Consider the following 20791-nt stretch of genomic DNA (forward strand, 5'->3'; position numbering starts at 1 on the left):
TGCTCCATATCACGTGGCTTTCAACGCTTACGTCGTCATCTTTTTTTGCACGAGCGGGAACTCGGGAAGGCAAGGCGTTGCAGCCAGGTGCGGGAGAGATTCCGTCGTAGTAAAGCACGTTTCGTATAGTTAATTGTTACTTGAATTTGGTTTCTGGTAAGTGTTAAAGTTCTCTCATGTTGATTGTTACTTTAATGCAGAGCGGCAATATTGTATTTTGGTGGTTTGTAATGTGCATCAGGAGGAGTGAGATTTACTTAAAGTACCGGTGGATTCAGTTCTTTATGGGATTTTCGTTATTTCCGTGTATTTTGGGGATATGTTATGTGCATCACAGGGGTGAGGCAATATGTAATGTGCATCCCATGGTTGAGGTTATATTGTGGTGGGGGTATTTCTGTGTTTTTTTTGGGGGGTATGTGATGTGTATCATAGGGGTAGACAATATTGGGGATGTGGTATTGCTGTGTGTTTTGAGGGTTTGTAATGTGCATCACAGATTTACTTAAAGTAGGCAGAGTCAGTTCTTTTTGGGGTTTTCTCATGCAGATGGGGGATTTGTTTTATGGAGTGGTGCTGGGTACAGTGCGTTCCTCATTTCCCTATGGGACTTCAACTGTACCATTGTGTGATGTCCATGTGACAAGCGTCACATGGTCAAAGGAGTAAAGGTGAGGGGAAAGCTTGTGAAGGGCAGTTCCCGCTATGACCACAGAGCTACCGAGTCAGTGTCTGTTTTGTTACGCGCGCCTGCCCAGGCTGCGCCCTGCGATTCCTGTGTGGTGGGAAACCGGGCTGGGCTGTACTTCACACAGTGAACAGTACAACAAATAGTTAGCCTCCCTGCTGAAGGGGCGGGGGATTGGAGGATTTGTTATGAGCAGCGGATGGGGAGGGCAACTGGCTTAATAACTGTAATAAAGATATATATATATATATATATATATATATATATATTTTTATAATGTAACATGGCGAGCAATGTCGCCTGGTCCTGTCATTCAAGGCCTCCATTAGTTTCAGAAAGGGCCATCATTCCCGCAATTACATTGATTACCCGCCATGTCACCAGGCCTCTCATTTCTCTGCAATATTGAGGGGAAGAGAAAGATGGGCTTCAGAGGTATACACAGTCGGTGAAATTATTTGGCTCAAGAGTCTTATATCAGTACCGTTCACCTCTAAATCCTCATCCTCTGGGAGAGGCACACTTTCTTACCCTAGGCAATGCCCTCCCCCCCATTAGGTATTGACTCCTTTTTGGCTTGGGAGCCCCACCAGGCTTGAGGCACTCCCTCTCTTGTATGCACAACTTGCACCTCTGGTAAATCAAAATGCCCCTCCAATGGAGTGCTCAGATTATCTGCCGCTTGGAACTCTGCCCTATTAGCCAGAGAGAATACTGTCTAAGTTCTGGGCAGTACAGACCATTGGTAACATTTCTGTAATCTCAGACCTTTTTGGTACACTTTTCAATTTAGTTGACCTCGAAGTTTTCACCATTTATTTGGAAAAAAAAACGAATCTCTTTTCAACATTTTAATTTTGGCCAGCGTTCATTCAGCTGCTCATTTGATGGCTAGGCTGTACCTACCCCACCGCCCCCTCGTACCTGTTAAGGCCCTAATGTTAGATTTGAGAACGGCTTGCATTGAGCGAAACACCAGTAGCCATGTCAGCCTGTGCACTAGCGCTGGTAGATGACAATAGAGGGGCAGCTGTACTACTACATTCAGGTGCACCTTCTTCCCCCAAATTCAGCGCTTACTTTCGTTTGACTGCCAGCCTCCACCGGATGACTCGGCTTGCTCCTCTGCAAATATCCTGTCTCCATCACAATGTTATCCACTTAGTTACCAAACGTCCTCATGCGCTTGCCCAAAGAGTTTAACAGCTATATTTATCCAGCCTTTCAGCCTTTTACTCCCCCCCCCCCCCTGCGAGTCTCCAGACAGTAGACCGTGCGCTTGAAGCAGCTGAAGTGCTGAACCGAGTTTTTATGACACTAGGTGCACAATTAAAGTGCTGCTATCTAGATTACCAGGGAAGTTAATTGACCAAATTCCGCTCTGCTTACTCTGCAGGCATGGGCAACAGCAGACCGTGCACTTGTAGAACTTGGTGATACTTATGGTTGATAGATCTGCCTCTGCATCCAAGGGATTATTTTATTGAAGAAGTATTTCCAAGAGCTTTCCTTATCCTGTTGTAAAGGGAATATGTGATGCACTCTCTGTTCTCTGCCTGGTGGAGGTTCTCCAAGCTCTGAATGCTTTAAAATTTCGTGTTTGCCCCTACTTAATTCTTGGGTCTGAGTCGCGGGACGCTTTTTATAGAGCACATTTTGTTGATCTAGGCAACTTGTGATATAGTTCAGTTTGTTAGAAACACATATAAGCAAACTGTGTAGTCTGAGCTTGTTTTTTTTTTTTAAAAAAAGGTCAGATAAAATCCAGATCCGTTCCTGGGCGAGTCCTTTGAATCTAGTCTTGGTTTAGCTGTCAGCACGCTAAGGCTCAGTATATTGTGACTGTAACAATAATACACAGTAACTTTTTTTTTTTTCTTCAAATCTGAGCCAAATCAATGAAGAGAGAAAACCATGAAAAACCTAATGACTAATCGAAGATATAATTGACGGGTGGTATTAGAGAATTACTATTACTAACTAAGAGTAAAAGCACTGTAAGAAGTTAATTACAGATGTGTGGAATCTTGAAAGAAATAAATGAAGTTGAATTTGATGTGTGGAACTTGTAAAGACACATTCAATAGAAGACATGGGTAAAATTGTCTTACTTGTAAGTGAAATTTGGAGCATTGGTTCTTTATAAGATTACAAAGTTTAACACATGTTTGTGTTTTGTGAACAAATATAGCTAGCGCACTGCTTGAATGGCTCAGATTTTAAGAAAAAAGTAGTCTTGAGCTTGTAGATGTTCTATTGGGGATTTCCCACAAGACGTGTCATCCTAAGGCATGTTGATGTATTCTAGGAGTTTTCAGTAAAGTTGAAATTCTGATCCGATTTAAGCTTGGCGTTATTGCATTGAAGCCTACCATTGTGTTCAAGGACACAGCCCAAATATACATAGTTTGCAGATTCGTCACCTTATAGCTCCTATTTATTTATTTTATTTTTTTGTTTTTAAACGCTTTAGTCATTCTAGGCTTATCTATTGTGCGAGCAGGGGATTTTGAAATTGGTTAGTTTGCTGCGATAGACTTCCCATGATGTGCCTTTTTGTTCTCTCCAACTTTCTGGGCTATCGAGGCAGCCTATATCTAACAACCCCACCCTGTTGCATCTAGCTAGACACCATTTATCTGCTTCTAGCCCAGGACAGCCTAGTTAGCTTGAAACTAAAGGCTACCAGGAGCTACAAACATGCATGCAACATTAATTTTGAGTATTTGAGAAAGTTGAGCAGAATTAGGACAAATCTAGTGTGCATTTAGACATTATGGATGATGCGTAATGGGCCAAAAGTGTATTTAGTGTGGGGTGCACTGGCTACTCTCTCCTGGTTCCCCAGTGGTTGGTCATGCTTACTCTGTGCCGGACACCCAGGAGCTGGTTTTAGCTCCTGCTAATCAAAACCATGTAGAAGGCCAGTACAAGTATGAGGAGTTGAACTTCTGTTAATACAAGTGTGTGGCACTGGCCTTATTCTATATGAGCACAATTACTTCGAACACAGTTTGGTCGAATCTTGGATCAAAGATATAGATATGCTACAGAGAATTAAAGTTTCAACAAAGTAGTGTGCCAGTACAAAACCAGCTTAAGTCAATTGTAGAAGATGGTTGGAGATGTGCACGAGAAGAGTTCGAGAACACCATTGTCTGAGATTCAAGTTAAAACAACAAACCAAAGGGCAGGGGTAGATAACAGTACTAAGTTAGCACAAGATGGAGCTAAATGCCGTGGGCATGAAGACTGTTGTAAAGGGAAAGCTTGCCACAGGAAAAAATTGGGTGAGCCCATCCAATCACAAATATCATTAGGAAGTAAGGAGATACCTCTGTTGGTCCATATAAACAACCCTTTACTCAAAAGGCCGATTGTCACCACTGCCCTACTTAAGAAACAAGGTAATGGTCAGCGGCTGGACAAATGAGGCATGCAGAAAATGGGACTACTAACTATTTTGTAATGTATCATGTCCCTAGATTGGCAGAAGACTTCTTTGAGAATCAGGATGCCCTAACCACTAAGCCATTGGATTCGCCACAATAAGGTTCTGTCTATCATGCGTGACGATATTGTCCAGTGCACCTGGTAAAAAATGCCTGACAGTTAACTTGATTGTACAGGTGTTCCTGGTAGGAGAGAAACTACTTGTTCAGGGATTTTTATCAATACGGTTGAGGACTTGTCCTCCTTCTGTGTCCCAAATTGTCCTATGGGCATCTGTCCCTCAAACGGAGGCCCAATATTCGTACACTGCCCTGTGGAATAGGGCACTCGCACACCCGGTAGGCCCTCGGCATCTTAACTCCCGCCAGAACTTTAATGGGATGACTTCTAATAAATGGAAATCGACAATGGTGGAAATGAGGGCCTGTGCGAGTGGGGTCACTGCAGTTTGTTTGTTTTATTCATTTATAATGCACACCAGACCCGAGGGTAAGAGGGCGCAGCAGTACAGATTATGCAAAGCTTACATGGGTTACAAAAGGTACAATTTACCATATGTTAAAAATATAAACAGGAAAGGCAGTAATAGAGGGTATTATACAGGAGATTGCCAGTAGTGTAACATCGGGGCAGTGCAATCCAGAACAAAATTAGTGTACAGGCTGTATCTATAGTAAGGCAGGAGGATGGCAGGGGGCGCTGGCTGGCTGATCTATTGCTTCAGATGGTTGATATAATTGGCTCTGAATTTAAGGTAGGATTTCTCATCACGTATAGTTTGGGGTAGTGAGTTCCATACTTGGGCAGCTTGGACAGGCAAGCTGGCACCTCCGGCCTTAGTTTGAATCTCAGAATGATGAGTGTATTGGCATAGGTGATACCTGAGGGTCTGGGTGATCTTCTTTCTATAAATCTATCAGAGATATGGAGGTGCTGCTTTGTGAGTGAGGGAGGCAACTTTCAATAAGATTTTTTTCTTGGGTTGACAGCTAGTTGTTCCGCCTTATCTTGGAGATATGGGATTGTTTAAAGATGCCAAGAGCTGCTCTCAGGGCATTGTTTTGTAGAATGTGTGTTCTATGTGGGATGTATTTGTTAGCCCCGATATATAGAGCATTACAATAATCGAGTCTCGATAGGATGAGAGCTCTAGCTAGAATCATGCAGTTGTCAGTGGAGCTGAAGTGTTTACCAGCTCTGATAAGCTTACATGTATAGGCTGTGGCTGAGCCTGGGAATTCACCTGTTTGTTGAAGGAGAGGGTGGCATCCAAGTAGATGCCAAGAGTCTTCACTTCCTTGGCCACCTTGATAATATTACCGTCAATCTCAAAGGCACGGTATTCCTGGCCTAGTTTTTTGAGGTTGGAGTGTGTACCCAGAACGATTAGCTATGTTTTGTCATCATTCAAGCAAAGACCGCGAGTTTCCATCCGTGTCTGGATGATGACATACACCCTATTTACCAAGGCCAAATCCTTATTGTAATCCCCAGAAAGTGGGAGGAGGATCTGGGTATCATCTGCATAGTTAGTGTAGGTGATACCCAGACGGTCCAGATCATCAAAAAGGGGCTTAGTAAAATAGTGTCAGAGACACACATGAGCCTTGGGGAACGCCGCACAGGATGGGGATAGGGGTCTGCTGCATCTGAAGGGGAGAACACCCTCACGGTCCTTTCATTAAGGAAAGATTTGACCCATAATATGGCTTCTTTGGAGAAGTATGCTGCAGAGTTAAGGTGGCTGCAGAGGACTTTGTGATCTACAAGGTCAATGGCGGCCGAGAGATCCAAAAGTAGGAGGAGTGCTGTTTGTCCTTTGTCTCTTAACTCATCAATTTGGGCCTTCAGGTCGATGAGAGCGGTTTCGGTCCCATGTTGTGGATGGAAGCCGGACTGCCTTGTTCCGAGGAGCTTATGGTGTTCTAGACGTTTGGGTATATGCTATCTTGTCCAGGATTTTTAGCAAGAAGGGGACTGTCGTAATGGGGCAGTAGTTAGGGATAAGGGGGTCAAGGGATATATATATATATATATATATATATATAATTTTTTTTTTTTTTTTTATTTTTTTTTTTTTTAGTAGAGGAAATACCCTGATTGTTTGAGATTGGATGGCACAATGCCTGAAGTGAATGAGGCATTCACAAGCTTAGAAATTAAAGGAGAAAGTTCTCTGGTGGCATCTTTTATGAGTTGTGCCGGGCACAGGTCTCCTTGACAATTGGAGGGCTTAAGAGAGAGGATGGTTTTCTCCACCTCCAGGATAGATGTTTTGGTGAATCTAAACTGGATAGTTGTATTTTGTGGTTCCAGTGGGGATGGGTTAGTGTTAGGTGTTGATTAAGAGTAGCTTTCTTGGCCGCAGTTTTTCTTTTGAAGCATTGTAACTTTATTGGTCAGTGCTTATTGGTCAGTGCTTGTTGTATCTCCGTACACCAGGCTTTATCTTTTGTACATATATCTGGGATGGGAGTAGGCGACTCTAATTCCTTGAGATTGAGAACAACTCCTTCACACTTGAGTTAGCCGTGGATATACGCTTATTATATGAGTTGCGTTTGGCCAGGACAATTTCCTTTTTGTACAGTGAGGAGATTTCCATAAGTCTATTTTTATGGTCTTCTGAAGGGGTGATTCTCCAGGACGATTCACAGCTTCTTTTAAGTTGATGGAGATCTTTCAGCTCAGGGGTGAGACATTTATTGAGGTGAGTTTTTGGTTTACTAGGTCTGAGTTTGAGCGGTGCTATGTTGTCGAGTGTGGTTCGTATGATTTTGTTAGACTCTTCAACGAGTATTTCTGGGTCTAGTCGTTCATCTAGTTGGTTCAGAGTGGGTAGAATAGCAGGGATCACTTTGTCTTTGCTGATACTCTTTTTGTTCCTGGTAGGGCATGAGGGGGCCATATTGGCTGCAGGAGGGAGTGACCTGATGGTAGATAAGTCATAGGTTACCAGGTAATGGTCCGTTCATAATTGTGGGGAGATGGAAGTAATGGCAGCAGAGCAGTTGTAATCTGCTAGCCAATCGAAGGTTCTCCTTCAGTTGTGGGTAGGTTCCAGATTTTCCATAAGGGTATTAGCCACAGTAGAGGTATGTTTGTCTTGGGGGTCGTTGTGCCCTAGATTGAAATCTCCCAGAATGAGTAATTGCGTGGATGTTTTGAGGTTGGTAGATAGTAGGCAGTTGACATCTTCGTCAAATGTGCCCATCGGGCCGGGGGGCCTATAAATGAGGTAGATGGTCAAGGTCTGGGAGTTTTATGGCACAGACTTCACAAGAGTTGAAATCTGGGATGACAGTGGTTCTTGTATTTAGGTTGATTTTGGCGATGATAGCAACGCCGCTGCCTCGCATATTATTTCTATCTTGTCTCAGAATGGTATAGCCATCTTGGATAGCTAAAGATAATGGGGGTCCTGTCGCCTCATGCAGCCAGGTCTCTGTGACAGCAAGGAAGTCCAGCTTATTGGACAGTATAATTTCGCAGATGTCCGTGGCATGTGCCGTTAGGGATCTGGCATTTATTAGTCCGCCGTTGGTGATTCAGTTGAAACGGGGAGAGAGATGGGCCGTGAGATGATCTATTGTGTTCCGCGAACAACCTCTGGTTACATTTAGTAACGGTTTGGTTAACACAGGGGAGTCTGTGTTGCGTGTTCTATCCTGGAATATTGCAGGGTTGGCCAGGTGATAGATGAGCAATGGTTGGATTTTGTAAGCGATTTTATTTATTAATAAATAATTTGCCTCAGAGACCTGGGCCACAGAGTAGGGGTGTCGCGGTATTAGTTTTATGGCGGTACGATAACCTTCTTGACAAATGACGGTATATCGTGGTTATCGCGGTATAGCAGGTGGAGTTAACTAATCTTAAATATTTTCTTAAAAGGTCACATTGTCAGATTTATCATCGCAAACACAACCAGGCACCCAGGGCCAGAATTGGGCTTTTCAACATCCTTTCCACTGAAATGCCACCCCTTGCTTCCATCAAACAACACAAACACACGTGTGGAGAGCAGGAAGGGGGGGGGCGTCCTGCTGCGACTGGCAAAGCAAACTTAATACCTTTCTTAAGTAGTCATTTAGGCTTTTAGCTCCCCTACTGGTGAAGATGGACATGTTGCCATCTTGATAATCTGCATGCCACAGATCAATGGAGGCTGATGGTAGTATGCACTTGTGTGCATATACACACACACACACACACACGCGCACTCTCTTTACATTACAGCCTTTAGTTTACTTGCGAGCCAAAAGGCGTTCAGTAATCACGAACATGTTACCCTTTGGTATGGCAGCAGGGAATACCCGCAGAGATGAGTGAATTTCGCGGTGTGACTTATATGTAAATTCAATGATAGAGTCAGGGGAAATCCCCCATTGTCATATGTTTAGAAAACGTCTATTAAAAATATATAAACCCCAAAGCCGCCAACCCAAAGTAAATCTGTTTCCTTCTTTTCACTGTATTTATCATTCCTATTGCTAACATTGATTTTGTGTTAGGCACGTGTGGTGTATGGAATGGCATTAACAACGGCTCCAACTGAAACTACTTGTACCAAAAAAAAACATTTTAACATTGCCTTTTTGCATTTGAAGTTCTTTAACTTACCATTAAGTCAATGCTTTTTAGTTAACTTATGAATACGCAGGCAGGATTTTCCAGCTGTAGCAAGGTAGCATTTTGATATTCAGCTGATCCTCCTGGAATCTAAGGCGGCTGCAGAATTGGTCTTTCATGGCGCTCACTCATTGATCGCCTTAAATGGAAAGAGTGACTAGTGGAAGTGTTATAATGCACATATTGAGCAATGAGTTTGCTGCTCAGTCACAGGTCATCGCTTTGAAAATTGGCCTCGGCTTGCATTTTTTTGGAACCACATTGCATGGGCATCATGACCCCTTGCTGCAAGAATGTTTGTTTTGGCAGCTCATTATCCCATTAAAGGGAGAAAAGTCACTTGTGCGGTCTGAAACCCCATGTCATTGTGTTTCTTTTGTCAAAATTTCATAGCCAACACAGACACACCGAACGTTTGCATAGTGATCTAATCACTATAGCTTGTTTATTATCTGCCTGGTGTATTATGAAGGTCTGATGTCGGAGTCACCACTGACCATGTAATCCTAAAGGGACAGCGCTAAGTGGGCACTGTTGATTTCTTTCTTGATTCTTGCAATACGTGTTCATTTACCTTCTTAAAGATAGTGGCAAAAAAAACATTTCAATTGAAAATTACAGTTACATATCGCCACAAATATGGCCTAGACCACCACCTCACCACAGCCCCATCATTGCAGTTTTCCCCAGTTCTGAGTGCATTAGGACCCTTGTGGTGCGATTCAGAGGGAGGAATGCTTTCACGGGTGTTGTCACAAATTGAGATAGACCTAAGAAATATTTCACCCCCATTGCTCTGTATACTCCAAATTGAATGTAGAATCTGTCATGCCTGCTTGAGTCCAGTGCCATATGCAGAAGGCAGGTAGGTAAGGCATCAAGCGAAGCAACAACTCTAGTCCCATTGCGCAAATCTACACAGAGGACAGTGGGGGGTGGGGCAGTTTATTTACTAGCAGAACGCACTGATGGTCCCAGTGTTCACACAGTCTACAGCATGGTCGGACTGGGGCATAAAATTGTCTCGGGCACCAACATAAAAGTGACCCACAGTTGCAAATGGTAATTAATTCCTTTTGGAACACTGTTTGAATAGTACGCAAGGGAGAGAGTTTTGATCAAATGTGTTGGAAACTGTACATTTAAAAGAATATTTATTCAGCAACAGTGGTCAAAACTACTAGCCGCGTAGTGAAGTCACTCCTCACACTGGCCCACTTTGGCCAAAAAAGTGCCCCACTTTGACCCAAAAAACAGGCCCCACACGCATTTCATGTTTTTGGTTCGGCCATGGGCCTATTGCCCTAAAGGCCAGTCCATTCTGTTATACCGAGCTAAAGTTGTTTGTGGACATGCATCAGAAGGGCATCCAGTTCATTCCACCCTTTGAATTCCGGGATGTGTAGTTCCCCATCTTTCAAATTGGTGGGAAAACTACAAATCCCAGAATTGTAAGCTAAAAAAGAACTGGATGGCTATCCGATCCATGACCATGAGAAACTTTACTTGAATCTAAACCGTGGGGAGAGTAATTTGATATCCATGGCTTCACTGGCTGTCTTTTTTGCACAGCCAGAGCAAGAGCTGGTCCAATGTGTGTTTTGCTCAGTGCAGTAGGACCTTAACTTACTAAACTAATGGCACATGATGCTGGGCCATGAATCAATACATTTCTGCCCCTACTGTCTGAGTGGTTGCTAAGCAAAGTGCTCCTGGCTCCACTGTTTTGCAAGCCACTGAACGTTTTATTACATTTGTTTACATACGAACAAAAGGAAAAATAATTGTGTGAACACGTTTAAAATCTGTATGCTGCCTTGCAAATAAATGTCTGAAACAAAATAACTGTTCTAGTTTGCTCATGAAACCCAGGTCTGGCGGAGTCTATAAACTGGAGTCTCCGGTATGCTTATAGAGCCAGCTAGTCAGCTCATTGTTACCAGCTTTGCATGGGGAACACAAAGGTTCAGGCACTGGGCAGCTTTCAACACAATTGCGCAAAGTTGGCCGATCTTTGACCCGACTCTACTGATCAGAGAAAGAGCGGTCAGAGCAGCAAAGCTGCATTTACTAATGTGGCCTCACTTTCCCTATGCTCTGGTCTGCCAAACAATGCCCCCTTGGCAGACGGCCCATCCAACAGTGCAAGACCAGGACTGCGCAGCACTTGCTTATTGCAGCCTTTCCAATCAGATTGAAAAGCACACTTAACGGTATAAACAATGTGACGGTTATTATTGTTCAATTAAGTTGTTCACAGTATCTTTAACGGTATACCGTTATACCGTTACATCCCTACCACAGAGGCAGTCCACCTCCAAGGCTTCAATACGTTTGAGATTCCAGCATTCCACGGAAGGCAGGAAAAACCCAGTGGGGATATTTAGTTTGGGCGATGCATCTCTTGACATTGAAGCAATTCAGATTGATAATTCATGCAATGAGCTACTTCTAATAAACGTGTATAATAACAAACCTGGTCAAGACAAAGACATTCAGCTGTTTGGTCTTCTTAAGGCTAGAGTTTGGAGGGAAATGAATTTGTCGAGCTCATGTGGATTTTAATCTCCAGTTTGAGCCCTTGTCATTGACTAATGGTATTTGTGAAGACGAGAATAGACTTTGGAATGGGCAAAGCCTTTTTGCCATGCCCCCTAGATGTTTTTCTTTTTTTAAAAAATATATATTTGGGGGTATTTAGCAAACAGCAGCAAAAATCCTTACACCCCTCCCCTCGTGGTGCAACAAATACATGCTTTTCAGTCTCTCAGCATTGACTCCAGTTCGCAACGGGTCGCTTTTCAATCAATGGCCTCATTGCCCTTAGACCGCATGTAGCGTGTATTCCTAAAGTGATCCAAGGCCACACAAGGTTGTGTGCTTTTGCAATACATATAGTATCTTAATTATGATATTGTGCCCAGTTCCACTGCGATTTTAGCCTCCATTTTGTCATCGGGGTGGCCATGCCTCCGGGTTATCTTACGGGCGTGCCCAGGAGGCCTCTGCTGTCCGGTCAAGCCATAGTTCATCAACTGCTCCGTCAAGGGACACCTCCGTGCACTTCCCTCTTATCCTTATTCACCTAACTGCGCCACATCAAACTCCCCTCTGTTAGTAGTTTACTCTGTATTGCGCCAAACTTTACCAGGGTGAGCTCATTCCAGAACGCCACATCATTGCTAGTCTTAGTATCTACTGCCCTATGCCTGACAACCGTCTCAGCTAATGCCCATTTCTGCAAATTTCTCCACCATGCATTTACGCTAGGGTTCGCCTTCCATGCCATGGCTATCCGATGCTTCGCTAGCACATGGATAAAAAGGTCCTTCATTCTTGATAGATGCACCGTGTCTCTACCCCTCCTCCGTCCACGGGGGAACATGCCCAACAAGCAGGCTTCAGGGGGCCATCCCTGCATCTCCACCCCACCCCTGGCCGCTCGCTCCACAATTAGTCCCCAAAACCTAGCAACCACTGGGCATCAGAACATGTGCAATAATCCTGCTCCCTCGCTGTCAAATCTCGAGCATCCTTGCCTACCCGCTCTGTGTGGTGTCGTATGTATGTATGTATGTATGTATGTATGTATGTGTGTAGTGTCAAGTATAATTGCACCAGTTTAAATCTGGCATTCCTAGAAACCTTCTTTGGGTATAGGAGGACCCTTACTCATGCCTATCCATGGTGGGGTTCAGGGTGCTGTTGAAGTCGCCCCCCCCCCACCAATCGATATGGCTCCTTTGTATGAGGTTAGTCCTGAGTAGTCAATGAAGGGCCTGGCGACCTGATTGGGGGGAGGAGGGGAAGACCCTCCGTGTTCTCTGTACATAACTGTTATCTAGGAACCCATGCACCAGGATTACTCTTCCCTCCTCATGCACAACTTCCAGGACCATGAAAGGACTGTAGGATCCACCCAGATCAAGGCGCCCCTTGCATTTGTCAAAAAAACCAAACCAAATCTTTTCCTGCCCCGTTTCGTCACCAAGGTTTTGTCTTTCAGCTGTTTTTCTTACAGGAGCTCTACTATCCCAACCATCTTGCTGCGAAGATGAGTGAACGCGAGACTTTTGATAGAAAGTATTTAGGCCGTGCTCGTTCCAAGTGACCACTTTCACCCCATTAGCCATTCGGTCCCCTCTCTGGACCAGTTCATTGCCACATAGGCTGCCTTCCAATCTTGTCTCGCTAGTCCTTTTCTACTTACAGACCGAACACCCAATCCCTTATGTCGATGTACCCTATGTTGTGTCCCTCCCCAACTGTTGTATAAACGCAACCGTGACCCAATAGCATATTAGTCCACAGCCACTTCTCATGCCTTCCCCTGCTCCCTCCCGGAAGTGTGCGGCAGCGAGTACCCCCAAACTTGTACTTGAGTGAAGGTTCTCGGACGTGGTCGCAGTTCAGCGTAGCAGTTCCCTCGTGTCTCTGCTCTTAGTCCATTGCCCAGCAAGTGACTCGCTTTCTGCGTCTTGACTGCCATGTAAGGCGGTTACTATGATCCTAACATCTCAGCCGCCTGGTTTTCTAGAGTCAGCTGTTGCTCCTCTCTGTAAGGGGTGCTATGCATGCCCTGGTCATCCAATCCCACGCTTCCTTCGTGCTTTAAAAGTGATTTGCTGTCATGCAACACCCTTAACTTGGCTGGATAAATTAGCATGCATTTAATATTAGCCCATCTCAGCCTCTTTTATGGGACAAAACTGAGCCCTCTTTTCCACTAGGAGGGTATAATCCGAGTATGTAGCCAGTTTCGCAGACCCCCCCCTCCTGATGATGCCTCCATCTTTGGAGAATGCGAACATGCGTTCACGGCCCTATTGTTAAATATTCTGGCTATTGGAGGTCTTGCTCTCTCCACTGTGAATCCCTGTCGGCAACCCGGCACCAACCTCCTGCAATATCAGATTCTCTGCATATGCGGTTGGGTTGCGGTCCTTCTTCCCCTTCCGGAAGGTCCAGAATTCTTATGTTTCTTCTTGCCTTCCCCTCGGCATCCTCTGCTGAGTTTTCCAGGTACTTTACCCTCTCAAGCAGAGCTGTTACTTCAGATTGTGTACTGTCAATATTCGCCTCGTTTTCCATCACTTGTGCCTCAGCCGTATTTAGCCTCTGCGCTATTGATCGGGCAGCTTGTCTCAGGAGGCCTACGTCTACTATAACCGCCTCTATTTTGTTTCTTTATTGAGTTAATATAGCGCATTAAGCCAAAGCGCTTCACAGTATAACGGATACAATAGTGAGAGAAGCATACTTACAAACACGAAACAAATCATTGAAACAGTATGTAGAACAATTTACTTAAAGGGGGGGGCGGGGAGAAGGGGGTAGGTGATGGGGTTACAATGTCTGTTTTTGAGGTCAGGAGAGTGGGGGAAAGGGGGAGTGTTCTGGTGACCTCCAACGCCCCTAATTGGTTTCAATGACCAATTTGAGGTCATAGGAGAGGGGGGGGGAAGAAGCGGGGGGAGGGGAGTCAGGGGGGAGTGAAGAAGAGCTTTAAGGGAGAGGTAGGTAGGGGTGGAGCGCTATGGAGCTCCAGTGGAGGGTGGCCAAGAGTTAGAAGGAGCAGAAGCGTTAGGAGGCACATGGGGCTGGGGGTACAGTGAGAAGGTAGTGATCTGCTGAGCAGGAGGGGGAGTACAATGAGAGGAGGGAAGAAAGGTAGGGGGGGCAGGTCATGGATTTGTAGACGAGACAGAGGAAGTGAAATTTCAGTTGTGAGAGGAAGGGAAGCCAGCCGAGTTGAGAGAGAGAGAGAGAGAGAGAGGAAGAAATAGTCGTGAGGGCCGAGAAGACCGAGTACGGATAAGAGTGGTAGATGGATTTTAGGGGAGTCGGGTGAGAGACAGGGAGTCCAAAGAGGAGAGAGGAGCAGTAGAAGAGGCGAGAGAAAATAAGGGAGATTAGGAGTTTAGAAGCATGGAAGGTGAGAGAAGAGCGGATGTTGAAGAGGTGGTGCCGACAGGCACAAGGTTAGAGAGATGTGGTTGGGGAAGGAGAGAGAGGAGTCGAAATGGAGGCCGAGATTGCGGGCATGTGTCGAGATAGGGAGGTTGTAGTGATGACTGTAGCGTTGTAATGGCAGCAAGAATTGGCCCATCCCTTTGTTGGTCCACCAAGGTTTCACCCCTGCCCCCTCCCCCCCCCCCCCCCCCCCCCCCCCGGCCCCTTTTGCGGAGCCGCTTCCAGGGTCGCCCACCTCTTTTCTTGCATACTATTCGGTTTGTTCGCTCTTCCATGTGTGCTTTCCGGGCATATGCGTTTCTGCTCCGTGTCCAAGCCCAACCCGCTGGGCTTTATTTATAAATGTCCTCTGGTTCGCACTCTGTTGGTCTCGTTGCAGAGGTGCTTCCCTGTAATTCTTGGCAGACGTATCCTTGTATCTCATGCGCACCTACCCCCATACATGCTATCATTCATGGAGGCTGGCAGTCCCCTGCCAATCATATTTGAACTGCCGTTACTACAGTAGATGACCCTCTATCTGAGGTGTAGGGGGATCCCAGCGTCCTCTCCAGCTATCAGGTGGAAGCCGCTGAAGGTTCCTCTCTGCCCCGCTACCACCTTACAGCACTGCTTGTGTACCCGGAGCGTCTCACCGCCTTGCCAAGCTTACGTCCCCTCGCTGATCTTCTGTATGCTCGCCGGCACCCATCACTCTGCAGGAAGCTGGCCAAGGTGAGTTTGCCCCAGATGCCAAGGTGAGTTTGCCCCAGATGCCCCTCCAACTATCACAAACACTGTAAAAGTGTTTAAAAAATTGCGTTTTCGCGCGCTCAGCGCTCCAACCCTCCCCCTGCACCCTGATTGGTCACTTGCCCACATATCACGAACCCTCGCAGGGCCGCCTTCTGCCCAGCAGCCCCTGTGGCTAAGGGCCCCAAGGCAAAATGCGGCTCCAACAGAGACGGTCCCAAGACGTGTCTGCAGGGGGAAGCCAAGGAAGGAAGTCAGCAGACACCAACAAAACTGAGTGTGGCCTGGGTGGGGTGTAGAGCAATTTCTCTACTCCACAAAGCCCTTGCCACTGTAGCTTAACTTCCATAGCGTAGACTGCCATAGACCTGGACAATACATGATTAGGAAGAATTGTGACCACTGTAAAGGGATTGAAAATGTTGCCTTGTGATGCATATTAACTTACTTGCCAATTTTACTAGCCCAGCAATCTGCTGTGGGGGAGCCGGATATCATACAGCACTGGCCCCCCTGCTTTGGCCGTTCCTCTGCCTCGTTACCCCCCTGGTCTATGGGACGGCTCTGTCCGGGTCTGAGATCCGGCATCAGATGTCTGGCCGGATCTCGGGACCGGACCTGCCTCAGCCATGACCAGGCTTTACCAAGCCTCCTGCTTTGCAGAGGGAAGCTGGGGGCTCGGTGACCTAATCTTCACAGTGCTCCTTTCCCCAGCCGTCACTTGCAAATTTTCTGGCTGTGTTTGCTCATCCCGTTTGTGTTTTCTATCCTGAAAGGGACACCACGGAAATCAATGAGCCATGAACATCACTGTGGCAGGGAGGGGATGGTCTTTGTTGAAAGCAGGCATTCTACATGCTGGACACATTATTGTTGTTCAAATGTAAATTTTACTCATTCAAAGGAAAAAGTAATTTCCAAACTCTCAAATGCGACTGAACTTGCGTTCACTGGTGTGTTTTTTTTTTTTTTTTTTTTTTTTTTTTTTTTTTTTTTTGTCAGAGCACTGCACGAATACTCTTTTTAATTTGTATGCCTCTTGCTTTGTGTTTTATCGCAGGCCCTATTTATAAAGATGTTATTTTTATCAAACTGGTTAATCACCAATAAATGCTTCTGTTGTGCTGACAGCAGTTATTAGGAAATTAAACTGGGTTTATGGTTGCCTACTTTTGGTTTTCATTAAATAGGCAGAAATACCCCAACCCATTGCCCAACCCATCCCTTGGCCGAACACATTTTATAGCACTTCCTTTTAGTAACTGCAAAATGAGTAACAGGTTTTGCATATATTTATTTTGTTTTTATTTTGGTTAAATTCAACTTTACACATTAAAAGAAACAACAATATATCAATACACATAATTATATTTTGGCATATATAACGTCTCAGCAACTGTCTGCGAAGCCCTACATGATGCGGCACCATATGTTGCAGCGAAGCCATGGGCCCTGGTTTCTGGTATGGCAGTCTGCTGCTACGTCAGCGCTGTCACCAAACTGCAGTATAAGCTACATGGCTATTACTCAATGTTTCCGAAAGTTAGCTCGGTGAGTTCAGAACTTCCGTGTCGGATTCTATGTAAGATATGTAGATGAATGATTAGAATGCCAGCAGGCTGGACTTCTCAAATATTCTAGGCAGGGAATAGAAAGGGTAAAATATAACAAACGGATGCTTTGTCTCTCGCTCTATTTTTTTTTTGTTTTGTTTCTGAGTTAACAGTTTCAGGTAGGTCTCTGCCAGCTGGGATGGACTGGCCTACAGGGACTTTGAGATTTCCCGGTTGGACCCTGCACTCTAGGTCCCTTTTGTGTGCGTGGGAGGATGTGTGCCGACTGGCAGTGTAGTGCTCAAATATTGGTACGGTCGGTTCATCTATAATATTTTATTGTACTTTTTTCAATTGCAGGAACACAAATCGGCTTATCATCCCATCTTTGACAGCAAAGACACATCAGCAATGGGACCATAAAAAAAATCCTGACATCTGTAGTAGGACTTGCCGACGGTAAAGATGTCTATTTTTAAACGATTTGTATTTTGTTGTGTGTGATGGTGGGGCAATTTTAAAGGTATAGTTGGCCGTCACAATCCGGGATTTCAAACCTATTTTTTGAGGCTGTTCCTTTCTCGTGCCCAGTTTGGGGCGGTACTGAAAGTTCACGTCTCATGTGAGAGTTGTATATACAGTGCACTGTGTACTCTCTCCTGGTTTCCCACCGCTGCGCCCTGATGCCTAACACTCAAGAGCTGGTTTTAACCCCTGCTGATCTAATCTTAATTTTGAAGTCTCAGGTAGACCCATGTATCCTTGGCTAACTGTTTGTTTTCATTGCAGCAGCATTGCTCCAGCGTTGGTGCGTCAACCTAACCACCTGTGTCCCAGCAAGAAACATCCAGTGAAGCACTTGACCCAGTCACGCAGGCAGGGAAGGATTTCTTTTCCCTATGTACCATTGGTTGAGTAGAAGTGCTGAAGGTTTATATCGCCCCTGTGTAATGTGGATCCAGGTGTGGTTTTTGCTGCCAATCTGTGGCCTAGTCCAGGGACCACACTTCAAAAAATAATTCGAGCTAGAACTTCATGATCTGAACTGGGAGTCTTCTGAGACTTGTATCAATGAGGTGTTTTTGTAATCCAACCAGTATTTCTGACCCATTTTTGCTGAGTTTCTTTTCCCCCGAAGTTGCACACATGGTTTCTCTTGGACTTTTTAAAATAATTTTTTTCCCAGCCTTTTCACGTGGTTCGTTTTAAATCTTTGCATGTAGTGTTTGCCATTTTTTAAATCTTTTGAAGCATTGTACATTTTTGAAAACTTTAAATGTTTTTTAAAAACTAACGTGACATAAATTAGCGTGGGGGTTTGCAGTGTTTTCACAGATTCAGGCTCCTTTTTTTTAGATGGATCTTTTCACTGTACTGTACCGATAGGAGATGGGGAGGAAGGCCGATTTAAAAAGACTGCTCCATGACCGCACAGAGCGGTCTTTCTAAATTTAATTATCATACTTGTCAAAACCCTACCGCACATCAGTGCGTACAGGGGCTGACAGGCACTGTGAGCCCCAGCTGAGTCGTCGCAGGAAGCAGAGGTGAATTTTGGACTGTATGTGGTGTCAGTGTATGTGGGTAGGATTTGTGTGTTGATGGGGTGGTGGTTGGGGAAACTGGGAGTTTCGGCGGGGGGGTTAAATCCCTTGCCCCCGATTGACAATGAGCGGGTGGGGAGGGATGGGGGGGCAGTATGTGATATTTCTGCATTTTAAAGCCAATACAAAAAAATCTGTCTTTTTGTGTTCGGGCTTTAAAATGCAGACATATCACATAGAACTGGATTATTTCCTAGTGAGCAAAGATGGTAGGAATCTCAAACGAAAAGCAGGAGAGGTGGAAACGGACAAAAGAAATGAAAAAACACGTAAATATGATGTCTCTTATTTGGAATTTGGGTTCACATGGATCACAGTTAAGCTGCAGTGTGTGGTTTGTGGCGGTTTATAGTGAAAATGTCAAAATAATGTAGAAAAAAAATGGAATGTTTATTAAAAAAAAACTTCCCCTCTCAGCCCCCCATTTATTTGTACTACCCAAACCCCAAAAAAACATACAAATTAAAAAAAAAACACATTTGGATTTTTTTTCGACATTATTTCTTTCGACATTTTTGCGACTTTTTTTCTCGATATTATAACTGGATACAGTTTGTGGCACTTCATTAGCAAGCCTAAAGCCAACCCAATTAAGGCAGCATTTGTAACAAAAGATGCGATTTAGCAAAAAAGACCAGGGATTTGTGTACGGCAGCTGCAAGACATACACAAAAAAATACACTGTTAAAAATGTGGCCTCCGTACCTGCAAATGCTGGAAAGCTTCTTACCACATTATCTGGGCAAAACAAAAAGCCCTTTACAGATGCTGAGAAAGTAATTTTGCCATTAATTCTCACTGTCAACCGGGTAATGTTTAGTGACGGTGCAGGAGAGAAATGCAAAAGTATCCTTATGTCCGACACCACAATTTTCCGCCTCGTCACTGACCTGTCCTCTGATATCAGTACAGAATTGATATTGCGCTTGAAACAGTCAGTTTGCCCTACAGTTGGGTGAGACCACTGACATTTCAAAAGAAGCACAAGCGCTGATGATACATAGCAAATACGGGAAATTTTCATACAGGCCCGTGATTAACTTTTACCAAAGCAAAGTAGTCCCAGCCCTAATATTCGGAGCAGAAAGTATGTTCGGTTACTCCCACGAAATATGGTCACGTTGTGAGGGCATGTTCTGGAAAAAGATTCTGCGAATACCAGTAAGCTATCCAACGGCCTGTGCCTTATATGAAGTATGTGTGGTGACCTTAAATGCAAGAATCACATGGAACATGCTATCACTATATGGCAAGACAATTGAAATGGCAGTACCCCAATTCGAGCTACTGGCAGAGCAAGAGTCATCACCGTGCCAGCCGATACTTCAACAATGGAGAACAAATTGCAGAGAGATCCTGCAAGAATTAGGGGCAGATGCCAAGATGCTGACAGCCAATCCGAACGTGTAAAAAAGCAACTCCTGGAACAAGAATTGGATCAGGACAGAGAAAAGAAGCTCCATAAAAGCATGGTAAACAGCCCAGTAGAAACAAAGGGTGTTAAAGAGACATTCCAATATATGGAAATGTTTCTGTGCAAAATTCTAAGAAGATAATACCTGAGATTTAGATTGAATTTGTACGAAACGAGAGAAGTCAATAGTCATAGAAGGGCATTGACGGACCAAGAAGTAAAATGTTGTTTTTGCCAAGACGACAAAGAAACACTGAAGCACCTGGTATTGTTTTGCACAGGGCTTAAAGACCTACAATTTAAATATTTGTTTCAAGAACGGAACTTGGTGTCAACATACAGCGTAGAAGACTGGTGAGTACGCTTACACTGCAGCACACACAAAGCTGTCACTGGCACTAGCCATGTTTCTGCAACAGCTGGAAAGTCTGATGGTCAAAAATGTCTAAGAAACTTAGGAGCAGGCGGCAGGACACACAAGGGAATGGTATGACTCTATCGAAATCATATGAATGACTTGCTACCTGTGCAGGTGTGAACTTTAGAAACATGAATGACAACCAAGGATCTGCGAGAAGTTTTGAAGCTAATGGGTAGAGAATCAGCGATCTGGGAGAAGTTTTAGTAGCGAATGATTATGTATGTAGTAAAGTATAATGTTTTAAATATTTTTCAAAGTTTGTAAAAAAAAAAAGAAGCACATTTGTTTGTTTTTGTGGTACTGCTGTGAAAAAGGAATATT

General features: G+C 44.6%; 1 long non-coding RNA gene across 1 annotated transcript in view; it reads left to right on the forward strand.

The window, feature by feature from the left end:
• Positions 1 to 37: 37 nt before the first annotated feature.
• Positions 38 to 20791, forward strand: part of LOC138569128 (uncharacterized) — a 21918-nt gene continuing 1164 nt past the window's right edge. The window contains exons 1-2 of the long non-coding RNA XR_011303140.1: positions 38 to 156; positions 17392 to 17490. This is a non-coding gene — a long non-coding RNA (uncharacterized lncRNA). The remainder of the gene's footprint in view (positions 157 to 17391; positions 17491 to 20791) is intronic.

Source organism: Ambystoma mexicanum, chromosome 2q (assembly GCF_040938575.1).
Source record: "Ambystoma mexicanum isolate Mex_15411 chromosome 2q, UKY_AmexF1_1, whole genome shotgun sequence".
NCBI lineage: Eukaryota > Metazoa > Chordata > Amphibia > Caudata > Ambystomatidae > Ambystoma > Ambystoma mexicanum.